Raw genomic sequence first — 22971 nt, 5'->3', positions numbered from 1 at the left:
GGTTGGTGGTCAGTCAGCAAGGTGAATTTCTGTCCATGCAGATAGTGGTTGAATTTTTTTACTCCCCATAATAGGCTGTGGGCCTCCCTGTCAATCTGGGCATAGTCGCGCCCGGCTGAGGTTGGTGACCGAGATGCAAAGGCTACTAGCCTCTCCACCCCATCCAGGAATTTGTGTGACAACACCTCTCCAATACCATAGGGTGATGCATCACATGCCAACCGGATTGGTAGTGCTGGGTTGAAATGTGCCAACACCTCCTTTGACGTGATTAAATCTTTGCACTTCTGGAAAGCTCGTTTACATTCGTCATTCCACTTCCATAGTACTCCCGTTTGCAGTAGGGTATTCAGTGGGTGTACTACTGTAGACAAATTTGATAAGAACTTATGGTAGAAGTTCACCAATCCGAGGAATGACATCAGTTGTGACACATTTTCCGGTGCTGGAGCCTTGACTACTGCCTCAATCTTTTCAGGGGAATTATGTAACCCCTCTTCATCAATAATGTGGCCACAATACGAGATCTGCTTCTGGAAAAACTCGCACTTGTGGTGATTAGCTCGTAGCCCATATTCCTTTAATCTAGTGAGCACCTTCTCCAGGTTGGCGAGGTGCTCACTGTCATTTTCGCCCGTGACAAGGATGTCGTCCAAATAACACTGGATCCCTGGAATTCCTTGCAGGACTTGATCCATTGCCCTTTGCCAAATAGCCGGAGCTGATGCTACCCCGAACACCAGTCGGTTGTATTGATAGAGACCTTTATGAGTGTTGATCATGACGTATTGTTCCGAGGCTTCTTCTACCTCCATTTGCAAATACGCCTGGGCCAGATCAATTTTGGTGAAGCGTTTACCCCCAGATAGCGAGGCAAAATAATCCTCAATCTGTGCAGCACGGTGGCATAGTGGTTAGCACTGTTGCCTCACAGCGCCAGGGACCCGGGTTCGAATCCGGCCTCGGGTGACTGTTTGTGTGGAGTTTGCACATTCTCCCTGTGTTTGTGTGGGTTTTCTCCAGGTGCTCCTGTTTCCTCCCACAGTCCAAAGATTTGCGGGTTAGGTTGATTGGCTATGATAAAATTGACCCTTAGTGTTAGGGGGATTAAATACGTGGGGATAGGGTGAGATATGTGTTGGTGAAAGGGGTTACGGGGATCGGGTGGGATATGTGTCGGTGCAGGTTCGATTGGCCAAAATGGCCTCTATCTGCACTGTGGGGTTTCTGTGAAGTGGATATTGTACCGTGTGAAGGACTGGGTTCACTGTCACCTTGATATCCCCACAGATGTGGACCTTTTTTGTTCCCCAGGTGTATTACTCAAAGACCTCTTCATTACAGGGACGATGGGTGTAGCCCACTCGCTCCAGTCTACTTTGGACAGTACTCCTGAACGTTCCAACCCTTCCAGCTCTGCTTCAACGGCTGGTCAGATCGCATAAGGCACCGGTCTGGCCTTAAAAAACTTTGGACTTGCATTTTCCTCTATTTTAATCATTGCTGTTATGCCTTTTAGTGTTCCAAGTCTCTCCTGGAACACCTCTTGTGCATCAGTTAGCATTTTTGACAGTCGTCCAGGTGTGGCGTCACCATCCTTTTTGGCCTCAACCTTCAGTGCCTGTAAGGAATGCCAATCTACTTGTATCTTCCAGATAGATTCACGTCCTAGTAGTGGTGGTCCTCCATCTGGCAAAACATATAGGTCCATTTTAGGTATTTCCTGGCCTTTGTATATCACTTTCACCCTTATTTTTCCTTTGCGGTAGACTTTTTGCCCCGTGTACATCTTCAAGACAATCTCTGTAGCTTCCAAGGGTATATGTGGAAATAGCCGCTTGTAGTCCCTTTGGTTTATGATTGTTAGGGCTGATCCAGTGTCCAATTCCATTTTCACTTGGACTCCGTCTATCTTGAGTGTGACCCAGATAGTCTGGTGATCCTCCATTTTGGTTACCTTATGTAGTTTCAGACAATTCAGCTCCTTGCTTCCGGAGTCTGTATCACTTCCCTGTTCGTCTGAACTACTGTCCATCACCTTATGTACCTTTTTGTACTTCTCCTGTGGAGATTTCCTGCTGTTGGTTTTCTTCCCTGACCTGCAGACTCTTGCTATGTGTCCTGTCTTTCCACACTGTCTGCACACTTGGTCCTTGAACCAACAATCCTTCTGATCGTGTGTCGTTCTGCCACAGCGATAACACTTCCCTGCTCCATATGACATTTCATTGGTGCCGTATTCTTGAGGTCTCCGTTGTATCTCTGCAGCGCCCCGTGCGGCTGCTTCATTTGATACTGCCATGCTGAAAGCCTTGTCCAGCGTAAGATCCTTTTCTGATAGAAGCCGTTTCTGGGTTACTTCACTTTGAAGCCCATACACAAACTTGTCCCTTAACATATCTGATAGCCCCGCTACAAACTGGTAGTGTTTCCATAACTTGCGCAGTTCCGTTAAGTACTCAGCATTACTTTCATCTTTATGCTGGTTCCTTTTGTGGAACTTAAATCTTTCTGCTATCAGCAGCGGTGTGGGGCTTAAGTGTTCCTGTCGGATTTCTACTATGCTTTCAAAATTCTTCTCCACGGGCTTCTCTGGGGTTATCAGGTTTCGCAGTAAGCCATACGTTTTTGCACCCATGGAATTTAACAAAACCAGTGCTTTCCTAGCATCTGGCACTTCATTCGCCCTGCAGTACACCTCAATGCGTTCCACATATGTCGCCCAATCTTCGACTTCATTGTCGAACGCCATGATACTGCCACTCTTCACCATCCCTGGGTGTATTTTAACTGCCTAAATGGCATCTCCCACGCTCTCCCTTCTTCTCCACTGGAACAAAATGTCATCTCCCGTGCTTTCCTTCCTTCCCGTGCTCGCCCTCCTTCTCCGCTGCGGCTTCTAAAAATGGCATCTCCCACGCTCTCCCTTCTTCTCCGCAGCTCAATGGCGTCTCCCGCGCTCTCCCTTCTTCCCTCCGCGGACGTGGTTCAGCCCTTGAGCCCTGGCTGAGCTCTGCACCTTCCTCGTTGCCGTCGCTCAGTCCTGAACCCAGCTGCTGCTTCACCCTCTCTCTCTCTCTGCACATTTGGCCTCAATGCCGCTCGGTCATTTAACCCCCGGCTGCACCCTGTGCGCTTCACCCTCTCTCTTACCCCATCGACACTGCTCGGCTTTTCTACGCTGTCGGTCGGCTCCCGCTGCCACTGTCCGGGAAGGGTGTGCGCTGCACCTGTTGCCAGCCTTTTGCTGGATCATCGTGGCTGGGGAACCAAGCCCGGCTCTCAACAGCCACTCCTGCAATGTTGATTTGCTGCCGGATGACTGGGTGGTTGCTTGTGGTCGACGCCTGTGCTTCTGGCCTCGACTTTCTTCCACAGTCCTCGACGGGAAATGCAGAGTTGCAGGCAGTTTCGAATCAACCTCGTCGCCACTGTTAGATCCGTGCTTCTTTAAATAGGATGTTTCCCCAAGAACTACACGGAGGCTGTAACTTAACAATCAACAGGTGTTTACTGGAGTAGAGTAGTCTCAAGACTGAAGTACAGAAGCCTGCTGCGGCTTTATATACATTTGTGGTCACTGCCGGTACTACAGTATACAGGAGCTGTAAAACAGTTCTCTCTTAAAGTACATACACAACAGTATTAGCCTGGAATTTGCAAGGGAGTGATGGAATAAGACAAAATGAATTTAAAAATGTTCGGAAATCTTTGGCTAATAATGAATTTATTAACTTAATTCAGTGGTTTAGAAAAACGTTGGCGGTCTGACTGTTGAGGCCAGTTATTTCCGCCCTATTGATTGGCGGGTTGGTCAACGGAAAACACAAATGAAATTCATACAAAGCAACCAATCATAATTTCGCTCTCTGAGTTCCTTAAGAAGGTATAAGGAGAGCAGAAGAGCAGTCGCAGAGGAGACTTTCATTCTTTCTCTGACTGTGTTGATTGTGGAAATGTCTGGAAGAGCAAAAACCAGCGGTAAAGCTTGGGCCAAGGGCAAGTCCCGCTCCTCCCGGGCCGGACTGCAGTTCCCTGTGGGCTGTGTTCTCAGGCTCCTGCGAAAGGGCAACTACGCTGAGCGTGTGGGTGCCAGAGCCCCGGTCTACATGGCTGCTGTGCTCGAGTATCTGACCGCTGAAATCCTGGAGCTGGCCGGCAACATGGCCCGCAACAACAAGAAGACCCGCATCATCCCCAGACACCTGCAGCTGGCCATCCGCAACGACGAGGAGCTCAATAAGCCACTGGGAAAGGTGACCATCACTCAGGGCGGGGTGCTGCCTAATATCCAGGCTGTGCTGCTGCCCAAGAAAACCAGCACTGCCAGCTCCAAGAGCAAGTAAAGCGGACAAGATTCAATCTAATAACCCAAAGGATCTTTTCAGAGCCACCCACTGTGTCTAGGAAAGGGCTGGTTACTGTTCCGTTCTATGGGTAACAATTCTTTTCTTAATTCATTGATGGGATGTGGGCGTCGCTGACTGGCTAGGCCTGCATATCGTGCCCATCCCTAATTGCCCTTGAGAAGAAGGTGGTGAGCCGCCTTCTTGAACCGCTGCAGTCCATATGGTGTAGGTACACCGACAATGCTGTTAGGGAGGGAGTTCCAGGATTTTGGCCCAGCAACAGTGAAGGACGACGATACAGGTCCAAGTAAGGATGGTGTGTGGCTTGGAGGGGAACTTGTAGGTGGTGATGTTCCCATGCGTCTGCTGCCCTTGTCCTTCTAAGTGGTAGAGGTCACGGGTTTGGAAGGTGCTGTTGAAGGAGCGTTGGTGAGTTGCTGCAGTGCATTTGTAGATGGTACACACGGCAGCCACAGTGCGCCGGTGGTGGAGGGAGTGAATATTGAAGGTGGTGGATGGAGTGTCAATCAAGCGGGCTGCTTTATCCTGAATGGTGTCGAGCTTCTTGAGTGTTGTTGGAGCTGCACTCATCCAGGCAAGTGGAGAGTATTCCATCACACTCCTGACTTGTGCCTTGTAGATGGTGGAAAGTCTTTGGGGAGTCAGGAGGTGAGACAGTCGCCACAGAATTCCCAGCCTCTGGCCTGCTCTTGTAGCCACAGTATTTATATGGCTGGTCCAGTTCAGATTCTGATCAATGGTAACCCTCACGATGTTGATAGTGGGGGATTCAGCGATGGTAATGCCATTGAATGTCAAGGGGAGATGGTTAGAGTCTCGCTTGTTGGAGATGGTCATTGCCTGGCACTTGTGTGGTGCGAATGTTACTTGCCACTTGTCAGCCCAAGTCTGAATGTTGTCCAGGTCTTGCTGCATATGGACACGGACTGCATCAGTATCTGACGAGTCTCGAATGGTGCTGATCAATGTGCAATCATCAGCAAACATCCCCACTTCTGACCTTATGATGGAGGGAAGGTCATTGATGAAACAGCTGAAGATGGTTGGGCCGAGGACACTGCCCTGAGGAACTCCTGCAGTGATGTCATGTGATTGAGATGAATGACCTCCAACATCCACAGCCAACTTCCTTTGTGCTAGGTATGATTCCATCCAATCTCAGATCTAAATTAACATGTTAAATCTTAAATTATACTTTGAAATTCACAGATTTGCCCATTAAGTTATCTATCCACCACTCACCTGACAATCAAACGCTGCCACACAGTAACAGAGTAACATACAATTGGTATCCTGTATGAACGAATATCCCCTCACTCGCAAGCAGTACTAGTGAGTGGTCGTGCTTTTCCAATACTCACCTGTCAATCCCACACTGACACATTACCAGAGAGTGATAGATAAAGTATCTAGTGTAGCCTCACCAGACAATTTAAAAATGTCACATTGTACTAGACAGTGTCAGATACAGTATCTATCTTTTTTCGCCAGCCAATCTGCCACTGACAATGCAGAGAGTGACAGATACAGTATCTGTCCCATATTCAGCAGTGAATCCCACATTGGCACAAAGTACCAGAGTGACAGAAGGAGTGTCTATCCCACACTCAATGATCAACCACCCTGTTCACACTAGAATCGGATGAGCGCATCCATCTGCTTTTAATGGTTGTTTGGAGTTTTCAGATAGACCAATAAACTACTTGGCAATGGTTTTAAGCGGAACATAAACACGGTGCTGAGGTATCTGTCGAAATCAAAATGGTTTCTGCTGAATCATTGTCTCTTGTTGCAGCACTCGCTTTTAGCCAGTAGATGACAAAGACATCTAATAGTTTGGAGAGTGCGGATTGTGTCCACACATCCAGACCGCCGTGAGTCTGGTGTTGGCCGGGGAGCTGGCCAAGAACGCCAGCTCCAAGAATAACTCTACAATTTACTGACAGAAACATGGAAATCACAACGGCTGCTTTAAGAGCCACCCACAGCCTCTCTGAAGGAGCCACCAGTTTAATGCACTGATTTCGTCAGTTTATTCATTCCGGCCAAAGTCCTGTCAATCTGGTGAGGAAATTAGCAGAAAATTAGTGAAACTGCCCCAATTTAACGTCTGTCTCTGTCGAATTTAATAATTATAAATAAAATCTTTCTTTTTTGAATGTGGTGGAATGTTTCAAACTTAATTTTAAAATTGATCAATTGAGGCCAATAGTTAATTCTGTTAAGGAAATGGGATTCCAATCAAGCGACCAATCCGAAGTAGCCTCAGGTTACAACGGGTTCCGACAGTTAGAACTGGAGACATTACAGCCCATCCAATGACTTTACTTAAACCCTTGAATTCCAAAATCCCCGACAGTATCTGTGCAGGAAGCAAACTTCAGAAGGAGAATAATCTCACAAGTTGGCCTCTTGTCACAGCAGCTTGGTTTAACCTATTGTGAGATGGAAAGCTCCGGTTCCCCGTCACACCATCTGTCTGATATATAAAAGCTGAATGGAAACAGAACACTGAGCGTCTGGACACCCAGGAAGACTAAAAGAGCATTTCACTGTGAGGGGAGAATACAGGGTCCGGCCCAAAGAGTCACTTGTAACCCCATAATAATCCTTATAATTCTGAAGCTATTCCCCACCCCAATATATCCCCGCTCCCGGTCCCAGGGCGCTGCTCTCTCTGTGAGGCAGTGGGTGGCCCTGAGAAGAGCCTTTGTTTTGTGCCTGGTTGTTGTCACTTTTCGCTGGCGCTTGGCTCTGACTTTTCCCAGTCCTTTGCCTCCTTTACCTCCTCTAGGCCGTACAATTCTTTACAGGAATATCAACTGAATGATAAACTCTCGCCGTCCTGATGAATTTATGAAGCCAGCCCGGATCTGGTTGAGAAAGGCAGAGTGTGAGAGAGGCTGGGACGAGTTTGCGTGGGTTTCCTCCGGGTGCTCCGGTTTCCTCCCACAGTCCAAAGATGTGCGGGGTCGGTTGATTGTCTATGATAAATTGACCCTTAGTGTTAGGGGGATTAAATACGTGGGGTTACGGGGATATGTGTTGCTGTAGGGGTAACGGGGATCGGGTGGGATATGTGTCAGTGCAGGCTCGATGGGCCGAAATGGCCTCTATCTGCACTGTGTGATTCTGTGATTCTGAGACAGAATCAGAGTGACAGACAGAGCAGAGACAGCGCCCTCTGAGCTTCAGCTCCGCCTCCAGCTTTCATGCTTCAGCATTAAAATAGTTTCCTGCACCTCCCCCTCTCCCCCATAGTGTTTAAAGTGACAGGAAGGGACCACGTGAGCTTCCCTCCCCCAGCTCTGCCAGCGGGGGCCGTTTCCTCTGTGCTCGGCTGATGATCGCTGAACACATCAGGGAGCGGAGATATCAAGGGCCTGAGTAAGGGAGCAAACACCAGCCTCCTCACAGCAGCACATCGCATTGAGACTGTGTCCGCAGATGGGCTTTGAGTCGGGGTAAGTTCATCGGAAGCTGGGGATTGTTTGTAAGAGACAGATTGGAACAGGAACTAGTTCCGGAACATGGAGTGAGTGGGGGAAGGGAGAGGCCATTCTCGGGCTGTGTGTGCACAGTGTAAGATAACTTAGAAAGTAAATCACCTCGCTCTTTCAAATCACTGCTGCTTTCTCCAGATCAGTAGTGAATGTTCCTGATTCAATTCCAATCTCACCGTGTGTGTTATTATTGTTCAGTGAACAGGGAAACAGCCTGACAGTGAGGGTGTGCGGAGATTCACAACGTGCATCGATTGCAGGCAGCAGGTGAGAAATGTGAAATAACACAATTCAAAAATCGGTTATTTCCTTTGGGTGCGTTGAGTTCTCCAGAACCGTGTTGCTGGTGATCGAGAGATACATTGTTGCTCCCTCAGATATACCAATAGCCGGGCTCTGAGACATTCTGTTAACTATTCAGGCAGCTCCATCGCACACACAGTAAGTAGACTATCACTCACAGAGCGCAGAGACACAGAACTGGCCTCAATCCTATTATAACAGGCAGCAGAAGCAGTCAGCCCCACAGAGATCCAAATTTCCAGTGTTACATTATGAATCTCACAGTAACTTGCAGTAGTTGAATAAGATGCTGTTTCAAAGCCCAAACAGATTGCACTGATAGGCATATCCATTTTCACTCCCTTACATATACGAACAGATAGACACTGATATGGTGTCAGTCCTCGCTGGTGGCTGTACACGGACAGTCAACCCGAATAACTAAAATACAAGACCAGAGAGTCGGAGGTAATGGACTGAAACAAACCTCCTCCTGAGACAGTCACAGATAATCTCAAACGAGCATTGGCCTACACAAGGTGGCGAAGGAATGGAATCCAATAGTTGCACAGAGCAAGAATAGTACAATACAAGAGACTGTCAATTACATAATAATTCTCACACTCACATACATTACCAGTATAAGAGATACAGAATCAATCCCACACTCACAACCAGTAGCAGAAATGACAGCTACAGAATAAAGCCCACACTCACAAAGCATAGACTGACAGGTACAAAGCAAAATTTACAATTACACCAGAAACTGACAGGTACAGACAAAAGACTACATCCTTATTCTAGAAACTGAGTTAGAGTAAAATCCACACACACATCCTAGAGACAGAATGCTATAGAGTAAAACCCACATTCACAGACCAGGTTGAAAGCTATAGATAAAATCAAAACGCAATTAAAAGAGACTGACAGATACAGGGTGAAACTTGCACTCACATCCCAGAGAGTGACTGGTACAGGGTGAAACCCACACACACACAAGATTAGACGGGAAGAGACAGACTAAAGTCCACAGTCCCATACCAGAAACAGACAGCGACTGATTAAAACCTTACTCATATAATAGAAACTGACAGATACAGCATAAATGCCCACTCATGTACTTGAAACTGACATTTACAGAGATCACACCACACTCACACACAAGAGGCAGAAGGGTACAGAGTGAAACACACACTCACACAACAGAAGCTGACAGATAAAGAATAAAATCCCAGAGACTGACAAATACGGAATAAAGCCCACATCCAAATTATACACTCTGAACGATAAATGGGACAACAAATCTCAGGCACAAGAGAATAACAGTTAGAGATTAATGCCATTACTCACAATCCAGTGACTTACAGATGCAGAATAAATTCCACACTCCCATCCCAGAAACTGACAGGTACTGAACAAAACCCTAACACTAACAACAGAAATTGAAAGGTACAGCATAAAACCCACACTCACATATCAGAGACTGTCAGATACAGAGTAAAACTCACACTCACATACCAGAGATGGTCAGATACAGAGTGAAACTCACACTCACATATCAGAGACTGTCAGATACAGAGTGAAACTCACACTCACATACCAGAGACTGTCAGATACAGAGTGAAACTCACACTCATATACCAGAGATTGTCAGATACAGAGTGAAACTCACATACCAGAAGATCACAGGTGCAAAATAAATGCGAGATTTGCATACCAGAAACTGAAGATAGTGAAATAACTCAACACTCACATAAAGAGACTGACAGATACACAATAAAATCCAGACAACATCCAAGAGACAGTCAGCTGTAAGAAAATAAGAAATAGTTATAAAGCCCCTCAAGCCTGCTCTGCCATTCAATAAGATCATGGCTGAACTTCTGCCACAACTCCAATTTCCCACCCTCTCCCTAAATCCCTTGATTCCCTTAGTGCCCAAAAATCTGTGATCTCAGTCTTGAATACACTCATCGACTGAGCATCCAAAACCCCATGTAGTAGAGAATTCCAAAGATTCACTACCTTCTGAGTGGATACATTTCTCATCAACTCATTCCTAATTGTCCAATGCCTAGTCACGAGTCTATGACTTCTGGTTCTAGACTCTCCTGCCAGGGGAAACAGCCTCGCAGCATTTACCCCTGTCAAACACTCTATAATTTGAAATGTTTCAATGAGATCACCTCTCATCCTTCTAAACTCCACAGAATATATGCCCATTATAATCAATCTCTCTTCATAGGATAGCCTGGGAATCAATCTCATGAACACTTGATACACCCCATCTAGAGCATGTAAACCCTGCCTTAGATAAGGAGACCAAAATATGCAAAGTGCTCCAGTTATGGTATAACCAAAGGCCTATAAAATTGCAGCAACACATACTTATACTTTTACTGCAACCCCTTTGCAATAAATGCAAACATTCCTTTTACCATTCAAATTGTACCTGCATGTTAACTTTCTGTGATTCGTGTAAAAGGACACTCAAATCCCTCTGAATAGGGACAGAGAAAAACCCAGACTCATATATCAGAGACAGTCATGAATAGAGTAAAATCCTCAATCATATAACAGAAACTGACAGATACATAATACAACATAGCCACACATACCAGAAAACAACAGGTTCAAAATAAAGCCCATATTCACATACTAGACACCGACTGTTACAAAGAAAATCCCACACTCACATCCCAGACAGAGAGAGGTACAGAGTAAAACACACACACGTGGCACAAACTGAATATTACAGAAAAAACCCACACTCACATCCCAGAGATATAAGCATTAGAACATAGAAACATAGAAGATAGGAGCAGGAGTAGGCCATTCGGCTCTTCGAGCCTGCTCCGCCATTCAATGAGATCATGGCTGATCATCCAAATTCAGTACCCGGTCCCTTCTTTCTCCCCATATCCCTTGATCCCTTTAGCCTTAAGAAATATATCCAACTCTTTCTTGAATATACTTAATGAACTGGCCTCCACTGCCTTCTGTGGTAGAGAATTCCACTGGTTCACCACTCTCTGGGTGAAGAAATTCCTCCTCATTTCAGTCCTAAATGGCTTACCCCTTATCCTTAGACTATGACCCCTGGTTCTGGACTCCCCGGCCATCAGAAACATCCTTCCTGCAGCTAGTCTGTCCAGGCCTGACAGAATTTTATAGGTTTCGATGAGATCCCCTCTCAATCTTCTGAACTCCAGTGAGTATAAGCCCAATCGACACAATCTCTCCTCAAACACCATTCCTGCCATCCCAGGTATCAGCCTGGTGAATCTTTGCTGCACTCCTTCCATGGCATGAACGTCCTTCCTCAGGTAAGGCGACCAAAACTGCACACAATACTCAAGGTGTGGTCTCACCAAGGCCCTGTACAACTGCAGCAAGACATCCTTGTTCTTGTACTCGAACCCTTTTGCTACGAAGGCCAACCTACCATTTGCCTTCTTAACCACCTGCTGCACCTGCATGCTTACCTTCAGCGACTGGTGTACAAGAACACCCAGGTCTCTTTGCACTTCCCCTTCTCCCAATCTATTACCATTCAACTAATAATCTGCCTTCCTGTTTTTGCCACCAAAGTGGATAACCTCACATTTATCCACATTATAGTGCATTTGCCATGTTTCTGCCCAATCAGCCAACCTGTCCAAATCGTGCTGGAGTTTCACGACATCCTCCTCACAGCATACCCAGCTTTGTGTCGTCTGCAAATTTGGAGATATTACATCCAATTCCCTCGTCCAGATCATTAATATATATTGTGAACAGCTGGGGTCCTAGGACCGATCCTTGCGGTACCCCACTAGTCACTGCCTGCCACTCGGAAAATGACCCGTTTATTCCAACTCTTTGCTTTATGTCCGCCAACAACTTCTCTATCCAAGTCAATACCTTGCCCCCAATCCCATGTGCCTTAATTTTGCACGCTAATCTCTTATGCGGGACCTTATCGAAAGCCTTCTGAAAGTCCAAATACACCACATCCACTGGTTCTCCCTTATCTATTTTACCAGTTACATCCTCAAAAAATTCCAGTAGATTAGTCAAGCATGATTTACCTTTTGTAAATCCATGTTGACTTTGTCCGATCCAGTCAGTGCTTTCCAAGGGCTCTGCTATTACATCTTTTATAATGGACTCTAGCATTTTCCCCACTACCGATGTCAAGCTTACCGGTCTATAATTCCCCGCCTTTTCTCTACCACCTTTTTTGAATAGTGGGGTAACATTAGCTACCCGCCAATCCATGGGTACCGTTCCAGAGTCTATCGAGTTCTGGAAGATGACCAGCAATGCATCTACTATTTCTAGGGCCACTTCCTTAAGTACCCTGGGATGTAGATTATCAGGCCCTGGGGATTTATCGGCCTTCAGTCCCATCAATTTTCCTAACAACATTACCCTACAAATACTGATTTCTTTCAGTTCCACCCTTTCATCAGACCCTATGTTCCCCAGCATCTCTGAGAGGTTATTTGTGTCCTCCTTTGTGAAGACAGAACCAAAATATGTATTTAGTTGGTCTGCCATTTCTTTGTTCCCCATTATAAATTCCCCCGATTCTGACTGCAAGGGACCTACGCTTGACTTCACCAATCTTTTTCCCTTCACATATCTTTAAAAGCTTTTACAGTCAGTTTTTATGTTCTCTGCAAGCTTACTCTCATATTCTATTTTCCCTTTCTTAATTAATCCCTTTGTCCTCCTTTGTTGAATCCTAAACTGCTCCCAATCCTCAGGATTATTGCTTTTTCTGGCCAATTTATATGCCCTCTCCTTGGACCTTATGCTATCCCTAATTTCCCTTGTTAGCCACGGTTGGGTCACCTTTTTTGTTTTATTTTTATGCCAAACTGGGATGAACAAATTCTGTAGTTCATCCATTCGGTCTTTGAATGTTTGCCATTGCCTATCCACCGTCAACCCTTTGAGTGCCATTCCCCAATCAATCCTGCCCAACTCACTCCTCAGACCATCATAGTTTCCTTTATTTAAATTGAGGACCCTAGTCTCCGAGTCAACTACTTCATTCTCCATCTTAATGAAGAATTCGATAATATTATGATTGCTCCGACCCAAGAGGCCTCTTACAACAAGATTGCTAATTAATCCTTTCTCATTACATAATACCCAGTCTAAGATGGCCTGATCTCTGGTTGGTTCCTCAACATATTGGTCCAGGAAACCATCCCGTAAACACTCCAGGAATTCCTCCTCCACAGTATTGTTACTCATTTGGTTGGCCCAATCTATATGTAGATTAAAGTCACCCATGATGACTGCTGTGCCCTTATTGCACGCTTCTTTAATTTCTCTTTTAATGCCATCCCCAACCTCCGACTTACTGTTTGGAGGTCTATAAACCACTCCCACTAACGTTTTTTCCCCCTTAGTATTAGGGCAGCACGGTGGCATAGTGATTAGCACTGTTGCCTCACAGCGCCAGGGACCCGGGTTCAAATCCGGCCTCGGGTGACTGTCTGTGTGGAGTTTGCACATTCTCCCCGTGTTTGCGTGGGTTTTCTCCGGGTGCTCCGGTTTCCTCCCACAGTCCAAAGATGTGCAGGTTAGGTTGATTGGCCATGATAAAAGTTGACCCTTAGTGTTAGGGGGGATTAAATATGTGGGGTTACAGGGGGATAGGGCTTGGGTGGGATGGCTGTCGGTGTAGGGACCGGGTGCTAGGGTTTGGATGATCAGCCATGATCTCGTTGAATGGTGGAGCAGGCTCGAAGGGCTGAATGGCCTACTTATGTTTCTATTATTTCTCGATTCCACCTCATCAGAGCTAATATCCTTCATTAAAATTGCGTTAATCCCTTCTTTAACCAGTAATGCTACCCCACCTCCCTTTCCTTTTTGCCTATCTTTCCTGCATATCGAATACCCCTGGATGTTGAGTTCCCAGTCCTGGTCTTCCTTGAGCCACGTTTCCGTAATCCCAACCAAATCGTATTTGTTTACTTCTATTTGCGCAGCCAATTCATCCACCTTATTACAAATGCTCCTCACATTAAGACACAAAGCCTTCAGGCTTGTTTTTTTAACGCTCTTAGACCTATTAGAATTATTATTTACTGCGGCCATGTTTGATTTAAACCGTTGATTTCTCTGACTGCCACTTTTGTTTTTCTCCTTCCTATCTTTTGCTTTTATCCTTGTTTCCCTTTCCTCTGTCTCCCTGCTCAGGTTCCCAACCCCCTGCCATTTTAGTTTAAACCCTCCCCCACAGCACTAGCAAACACTCCCCCTCCGAAATTGGTTCCAGCCCTGCCCAGGTGCAAACCGTCTGGTTTGAACTGGTCCCACCTCCCCCAGAACCGGTTCCAATGTCCCAGGAACTTGAATCGCTCCCCCTGGAACCATTCCTCTAGCCACGTATTCATCTGAAGTATCCTTCTATTTCTACTCTGACTAGCACATGGCACTGGTAGCAATCCTGAGATTACTACCTTTGAGGTCCTGCTTTTAAATTTATCTCCTAACTCCCTATACTCCGCTTTTAGGACCTCATCCCGCTTTTTACCTATGTCGTTGGTGCCTATATGCACCACGACAACTGACTGTTCACCCTCCCCTTCCAAGATGTTCTGGAGTCGCTCGGAGACATCCTTGACCCTTGCACCAGGGAGGCAACACACCATCCTGGAGTCTCGTTTGCAGCCGCACAAACGCCTACCTATTCCCCTTACAATTGAATCCCCTATTACTATAGCTCTACCCCTCTTTTTCCTCCCATTCTGTGCAGCATAGCCACCCCTGGTGCCAGGAAGTTGGCTGTTGCTGCCTTCCTCTGATAAGCCACCCCACCCAACAGTACGCAAAGTGGTGTATCTGTTGGAGAGGGGGATGGCTACAGGGGACCCCTGCACTACCTGCCTGCACCTAGTACTCTGCTTGTTGGTCACCCGTTCCCTTTCTTCCTGTCCAACCTCTACCTGCGGTGTGTCCAACTCCGTAAATGTGTTATTCACGATGTCCTGAGCATCGTGAATGCTCCAGTATGTGTCCAATCGCAGCTCCAGCGCCGCAATGTGGTCTGTCAATAGCTGCAGCTGGACGCACTTCCTGCACATGTAGTTGTCAGGGACACAGGAAGTGTCCCTGATTTCCCACATATCGCAGGAGGAGCAGATCATGGGGCCCGGCTGTCCTGCCATGACTTACCCTTTAATTAATTGAATTTAAATTAAATCAATCAATCCCACTAATTACACTACAGTTAACTGGTTTACCAACAGTCCCTGCTACACTAGAGAGACCTTAGAAACTATAAACCAGAGTTAAAGTTCTGAAAAAAAGAGAAATACTCACCAACCAAATACTCACCAACCAATCACTTACCTGCTTCCTGGTGACATCACACTTTGATTACTTTTTACCTCTCTCCCCTGCTGTTGAACTGGTCAGGCTGCTCCTGACTCACTGCCGCCGGTGTAACTGCCGCCGATGTAGGTCAAATGGCCCCTCAAGCATCACAGATATAGAATAAAGCCACACTCACACACCAGAGGCTGTCAGGTACAGAATCACCACCCACAATTCCATGACAGAAACTGACAGGTAAAGATTAAAACCTGGCACTCGGAAACCAGAATCTGACAGATATAGAGTAAAGCCCACCCTCGCACACCAAAGACAAACAGATAGAGAGTAAAATGCGTAAACACATCTCAGAGTATTACAGATATAGATTAAAACCCACAAACACATCACTGATTTGAATCTGCCGCCGCTTTTAACTGCCGCCGGTCACTGCCCCTTCACAGGTCCGATGCTCTGATCGGGCCTCACCTCTCAACTGCTGCCGATTTGAATCTGCCGCCGCTTTTAACTGCCGCCGGTCACTGCCCCTTCACAGGTCCGATGCTCTGATCGGGCCTCACATCTCAACTGCCGCCAGTTTGAATCTGCCGCCGCTTTTAACTGCCGCCGGTCACTGCCCCTTCACAGGTCCGATGCTCTGATCGGGCCTCACCTCTCAACTGCCGCCAGTTTGAATCTGCCGCCGCTTTTAACTGCCGCCGGTCACTGCCCCTTCACAGGTCCGATGCTCTGATCGGGCCTCACCTCTCAACTGCCGCCGATTTGAATCTGCCGCCGCTTTTAACTGCCGCCGGTCACTGCCCCTTCACAGGTCCGATGCTCAGACGAAGATCAGCCATGATCTCATTGAATGGCGGAGCAGGCTCGAAGGGCCGAATGGCCTACTCCTGTTCCTATCTCTATGTTTCTATACAGAGTAAAACACAAAAATACATCTCAGAGTATGACAGATACAGAGAAAAACACACATTCACATCCCAGAGTATGACATATACAGAGTGAACCCCCCACCGCACATCCCAGACATTTAGAGAATAATACCCTGACACACATCCCAGAGTACAACATTACAGTGCAAAACACACATTCACATCCCAGAGTATGGCAGATACAGAGTAAACCCCCCACCACACAACTAAGATTGTGATATTTACAGAGTAATACCCTGACACACATCCCAATGTATAACATTGCAGAGTAAAACACACACTCACATCCCAGAGTATGACATATACAAAGTAAACACCCCAACATACATCACAGATAATGACATTTACATGGAAAAACCTAACAAACATCCCATAATATAACATTTACAGAGTAAAACCCACACTCAACTCACAGAGACAGACAGATACATGGTAAAACCCACACTCACACCAAAGACTGAGAGATAAATAGTAAGTCCCACGTTCACATACCATAGACGAAGAGATGAAGAGTAAAACTGACACACACATTCCAGAAACTAGTGGGTATTAATTCAAATACTCACACATTCAACAGAGACTAAAAAGTACATATTCCAACACACTCGCACATACAAGAAACAAAAATGTACAAAATAAAGCCCATCCTAACAAACCAGACACTGAGAGGTACAAAGAAAAACACACACTCAGATATCAGAAACTGACAGAGACAGAATAATCTTACACTCACTCACCTGTGACTGACTGATACAGAAGAAACCCACACTCAATTACCAGAAGCTGACAGGTACATAAAAAAACACAACATTGCATAGCAGAAAAAGAAGATAGTGAAAAAGACACTCACATAGTAGAGTTTGACAGATAAAGACAAAAACCCAGACTCACGAACCAGAAACTTACAGATTCAGAGTAAACACTTTTTCAATTGCAGAAATTGACAGGTAGAAAGGAAAACCCACTCTCATCTATCAGAAACTGACTGGTTCTGAATAAAAGCAGTACTAGCATACAAGAGATCGATGGGTACAGAATAGAACCCACATTTACAAACCAAAGACTGACAGAAACAGAATAAAACCCATTCTCACAGAACAGTAATTGGAAGATGCAGAATAAAACCCACACTCATATATCAGAGACTGACTGGTAGAGTAAAATTCACATATCAGAAACTGACAGTTACAGTGAAAAACCCACATTCTCTCATCAGAAAATGACAGGTACAGAGTGAAACCCACATTCACCATCCATAGACTGACAGGTGCAGATTGAATCACACACTGACACAGAGTATCAGAGTGTGACAGACACAGAATGAGTCCCCCACACACATGCAATACCAGAAAATAATAGAGATACAATGAATCCCACACTGACACCGATTATTAAAGACTGACTGGTACAGAATGAATCTCACTCTCACACAAAGTCCAGAGATTGACAGAGAATGTACCTCACTGTCACATTTAGTACTAGACACTGACAAATACAGAATCAAATACACAATGACAAGAGTATCAGAGACATATATACAGAATGATTCTCACTTTCACACAAAGTACCAAAGACTGACAGGCACATAATTAATATAACAACCACATACGATACCAAAGATTAACAGACAGATAATAAATCTATCTCTCCCATAGTGTATCAGAGACAGACAGTTATATAATGATTCCCAAATTCTTATGCCGTGCCAGAGCTGACTGATATAGAATACAGCTCAGTCTCAAATACAGCATCAGAGACTGACAGACACAGAATGAATCTCACACTAACAGTATCAGAGTCAGACAGGTACAGAATGAATCCCACAATCATATACAGTACCAGAAAATGATAGAGACACAATGATCCCCACTCTGATACAGAGAATTAAAGACTGACTGATACAGAATGGATCTCACTCTCAAACATAATACCAGAGACTGAGAGATACAGAATGTATCTCACTGTCACATGGAGTATCAGACACTGACTAACACAGAATCAATCCCACTGTAAGAACCGGGTTTTTCTGGTCCTCGTCTTGAGTTCCGTAGTACGAAGAATTCCAGGCTCGAGGGTTCGGAGAGTTAAAACAACATCCTTTTATTCATTACTGTTCGGAGTGGTCATACAGCATATCGACAGTACATTCGTGTCCCGAGGGTCACACCGGGTTAGACACGTGGTGCCAGCATTTACGTCCCCGGGAGATGTCTGACCCTCTTGATGTTCCACACGCCTTCTGGCTAAGAGAGAGAATACCTGTGGGGAAGCCCCTATTATACCGTTGGACAAGGGTCACTACATCACTTCCCTGGCAACAAGCGTTCGCCAATAAGGGATCACTCAAGCCCTTTCGGTTTGACCATGATCTGGTCTTCAGTCTGGCAGGCAAGTCCTGACTTGCCTCACTGCTGTGGGCACCGAACAATGGCTAGTCAATCATTCTCTAGTCAGCAGTTAGGCTTTTTCAGTGGCCCTGATCTGGTCGTTAGCACTTTGTTAACAGTTGGCCTCAGGCTGAGGCAGATTCTTTCTGTTCTGCTAGCTTTTGCACTTTGCAAAGCTGGGGCTGCTTTTTAATTTAATCTAGACTTGTCTTGTGTGAAGCCATTTTGTGAGCCAATTCATTGCCCATTTTATTCCCATTTCCAAATCCAAACCATTTTTGTAAGCCAATTCATTGTCCATTTTATTCACGTTTCCACATCCCTCCCTTTGATTCTTTATACAATCTACAAGAATCATTATATACATGGTATCCTCTTGATAGTGCACTTTATCAAGAACATACCCCGTGGCTCCGTTTTGTTTGTGTTCTGGCCATGAACACAACCAAAAGGGTTTTAAGTTCGAATTTACAGATAACTGTGTAGTACCGAACAGTCTTCCTCTGGGGGTTCCCCCTGCTTTGCTGTGTCTACTTCTACCCTAATTCGGGAGAGGTGAGGGGGTATAGTAGCTCCTGCACGACTTATACAACATTTGATAATATTTACAGAAATAATAATTCCCAAAATTACACCATTTATAACAATCAAACCATACAGTAATTTCTGTCCCAATGTTTTCAGCCATGTATACCATCCTTCATCCCCTCCGGCTTCAATGAAGTCGGCCAGTTGATTTTTAATCTTGTCTATAGCGTCTTGGATATTTTGTCTCTCACTATTGACGTTTGTAATGCATTTGTCTCCTATAATCATACACACACCTCCCTCTTGTGCCAAGAGGTAGTCCAAAGCATATCGGTTTTGCATGCTAAAAAGACGTAGGGTTGCCATTTCCTTATTTATGGCGGTTAATGCTTTAATGGTGCTATTGCCCAGGAGGGTGATTCCGCACATTAGATAATTCCTATTCTTGGCTGCTATCACTCCTGCGCCCCCTCCCAATGATATGGCCGATAGAATACCCCACCCTACTGAGCTACCCAGTGTGGTCGGATCTCGCCAATCTGCACAGAACTCCTCGGAGACTGCCTGGCATTTCCGTCTGGATGGTGTACTGGTGGGGCAGGGAACAGCTACGGGGGCGATTACTCCTACTGCGAAGAGAGAGGGGAGTTTTGACACTGCTGTTGTATACGTTCCATTGAGGAGGAACGCAAACCTGTGCTTTGCTCGGTAACATTTGACCTCCCGGTTATCAACCTTCGCAAACTGTGTATAATAATAGTTAAGAGGGTCATTTGAGTTCCCCCCAGACCCAGACAGCTGGAATGTATCAAATGGGAAGATCCATTTACCGGATGATACATGGGTCCCGTTACACTGGCCACAAATGAATTGTCTTCCTGCTGTGACATTAAAGCACCTTTGTTCCTTGCATGTACAGGTCAGCTGGCCCCTGTGTACCTGACAGTGGTGTCGGGCACATTGTTGCTGTATGCAGGTATTGTCCTAGGGGACAAGGGCATATACGCATCCCCATCCTTTACCCGTAAAACACAGGGGATAGCTACCTGACGTTGTGCAATTCTCACCCACGAGCCCTTGGCAACCGGGGTCTGTTGAGCTTATTAGCTGCACGCATTGCCCCCGAATGCCCTGGCTATATCGACCCGTCTGGCCCTTGCATGTCTGTTTCGTTGTGTCGGCGGTATATAGTGGGAGGGGTTGCCAACCTGGTGTGGCTTCAAACAAGGATTCCACTGATGTGGCCAGGGGGTAGCATACACTCCGGTTTCCGTGTATCTGTAGGTGGGTCCGATAAAATAAGTTATTCTCTATGCCTCCTACCCATGTTAGAAAAGGGGTAAAGGAGATGGCTAGCAATATGTTGATGGGAATCATGGTACACAATAAGTCCAATTTATTCTTCTGTTGGGGCTCCTGTCGTATCTCTTTTCACGTGTGACGCGTGTATCCAAGCCTTCTTTCCTTGTACTTTCACGGCTGCTCCTGTGGTCAACAGGATGACATACGGACCTTCCCACTTGTCTTCCAGGGGGGCTGGCTTTATTTTCTTTACCCAAACTTGTAGCCCGGGGACTAAACTGTGTCCTCCCGACGGGGGTCCTTGCCAAGCTGCGCTGACCTGTTGGGAAGCAAAACTGACAGCATCTGTTAGATCTTTGCAATACTTTAGTACTGTGTCACTTAGAAGATGAATGTCAGCCCTACGTAGATCTATTGTTCCGGGAAGCGACATTGGTCTACCGGTAATGACCTCATAGGGGCTGAGTCCAGTGGTCCTATTCGGGATGGCTCGAATACTACATAGGACAAGGGGTAGGGCCTGAGGCCATGGCACTCCTTCAGAGTGGTACTTAGTGAGCCGTTGTTTAATTGTCCTGTTTGCTCTTTCCACTTGTCCCGATGATTGGGGGTGGTATGGGCAATGCAATGACCATTGTATTTGTAGTAGTCTGCAAAGTTCTTTTTCCCTTGTTTCATGGGGGCCGAAACACAAGGTCATTTTGTGGGTTCTATCGAATTCTGTTGTAACCGCCCACCCTGCCAATCGGGTTCCTTTTTTCACAAAGGATGACCCATCTGTGTAAAGGACCATTTCGGGATTGTGTATGGGTAGTTCCTGTGTCTCAGCCCTCTGCTGCTCAACTTTCAGCACTTTCTCGAGAGCCAGTTTCTTCCCTGAGATTTCCCTCGATCGATTACACTGTAGTTAAAAGTCTCGCTTGCTAAATACACCACCTTAGTCTTTCCATCTAATGGGCAGTCTTGGCATATTGTGTGGGGAAGACCGTTAATTCTGCTCCTGTATCCAATAGGCAGTCTGCTTCCAGTGGGGGTGAGTTATCTGTTTTTCCCATCAACAAAGTCATATAGAGGCTGTCCCTGGCTTGGGTGATTAAAGCTCTCAGTTGCCAAGGTACCTCTACCTTCGGGGGTTCGTTGGTGGGGTCTATTGGTTTTTTGAATGCTGTCGGACCATGCTGTCGAAGGTTTCCCTTCCGGTGGAGTTTGAGCTCCGGTACATTTTTACCATCGCCATCTCTCCAGGGCTAAGGGTCGGTGGGGAGGGGGTAATTGCCTGGGTGTCATACAGGCCGGCGGCACCCAGGGTCTGCCACGGATTTGTGCCGGGTTGATTATCTGGGACTGCCTGTCCTTGCCATTGTCCTCCCCCACCTCTTCCTCTACCCCTGTTGCCCACTCGGCATGTTCTAGCCCAGTGTCCCTCTTTCCCACATTTGTGGCAATTGCCTGGTTTCTTATCTGGGTTTTCCCAGGGGGGTGCAGAGTTTACTCGCTCCGGGGGGTTTAGTTTCATGGCTCGAAGCTTGGCACAGTGTTCTCTATCCTGGGTTATGGCTTGTTGGGTCAGGTCCGCAAAAGAAACTGCGTTTGTTTTCCAGTTTGCCATTGTTAATTTTACCAATTTTGCCAGGTCAGGTCTCAAACCATTCATAAAGGCGTTTTTCAATGGTTCATGGGTGCAGGCATCCACCTCTGCTTCGGTATTCTGTCCCATGCCAGAGTACTCTAACCACTGGTTGGCGAAACGACCGGCGAAGTCATTGGGGTCTTTTTTTTCTTTTTGACACAGGAGGCTATTTTGGACCAGTCTGGATTGGTCGGGCCCCTTTCCTGTAGCCAATTTCCAATGGCCGTCCACCCTTCTGTCCTATCGGCTTCTGCTTCTATCAGAGCTAGGTCAGGGGGGACTATTAGGACTGGTGGTCCTGGAGGTGGTACGGCGGGGGGTTGGGCTCCGACAGCTGGAGGTGGGTTGGCTGCTTGGTGCACCGCTAAGGCCACTTGGTGTGCTTGTCTGGCTGCGTTAAGTAGGGCGTTTGCTCATCTGGTGACGGCCATATTTACTATTGCCGTCAGGGCGGCCGACTCTCTTGCGCTAACTACTACTGCTATAACCTGGCATCCATCAAATGGGTGCAGGTTATAGATTGTCCTTTTTCTTTCCAGGAACTGCCAGGCTTTTACTCCGCTTTTCTTTGGATGCGGCATATCAGTTGCCCATTGATCTATATCTTTTGGGTTGGCCGGGTAGTAGGTATAAATTCGGAGATTTCGGCCGCCTACTTCATGTTTTTGTAACCTGATGGGGGCAAGGTGTGGGGGTGGTTTC

General features: G+C 46.3%; 1 pseudogene; it reads right to left on the bottom strand.

Annotated features, from left to right (window-relative positions):
• Positions 1-19277: 19277 nt before the first annotated feature.
• Positions 19278-22971, bottom strand: LOC147114436 (syncytin-2-like; annotated as a pseudogene).

The sequence above is a fragment of the Somniosus microcephalus genome, chromosome 7 (assembly GCF_052327205.1).
Source record: "Somniosus microcephalus isolate GS21.2 chromosome 7, FLI_Smic_1.0, whole genome shotgun sequence".
Taxonomy (NCBI): Eukaryota; Metazoa; Chordata; class Chondrichthyes; order Squaliformes; family Somniosidae; genus Somniosus; species Somniosus microcephalus.
This window is presented reverse-complemented; position numbering and strand designations above follow the sequence as displayed.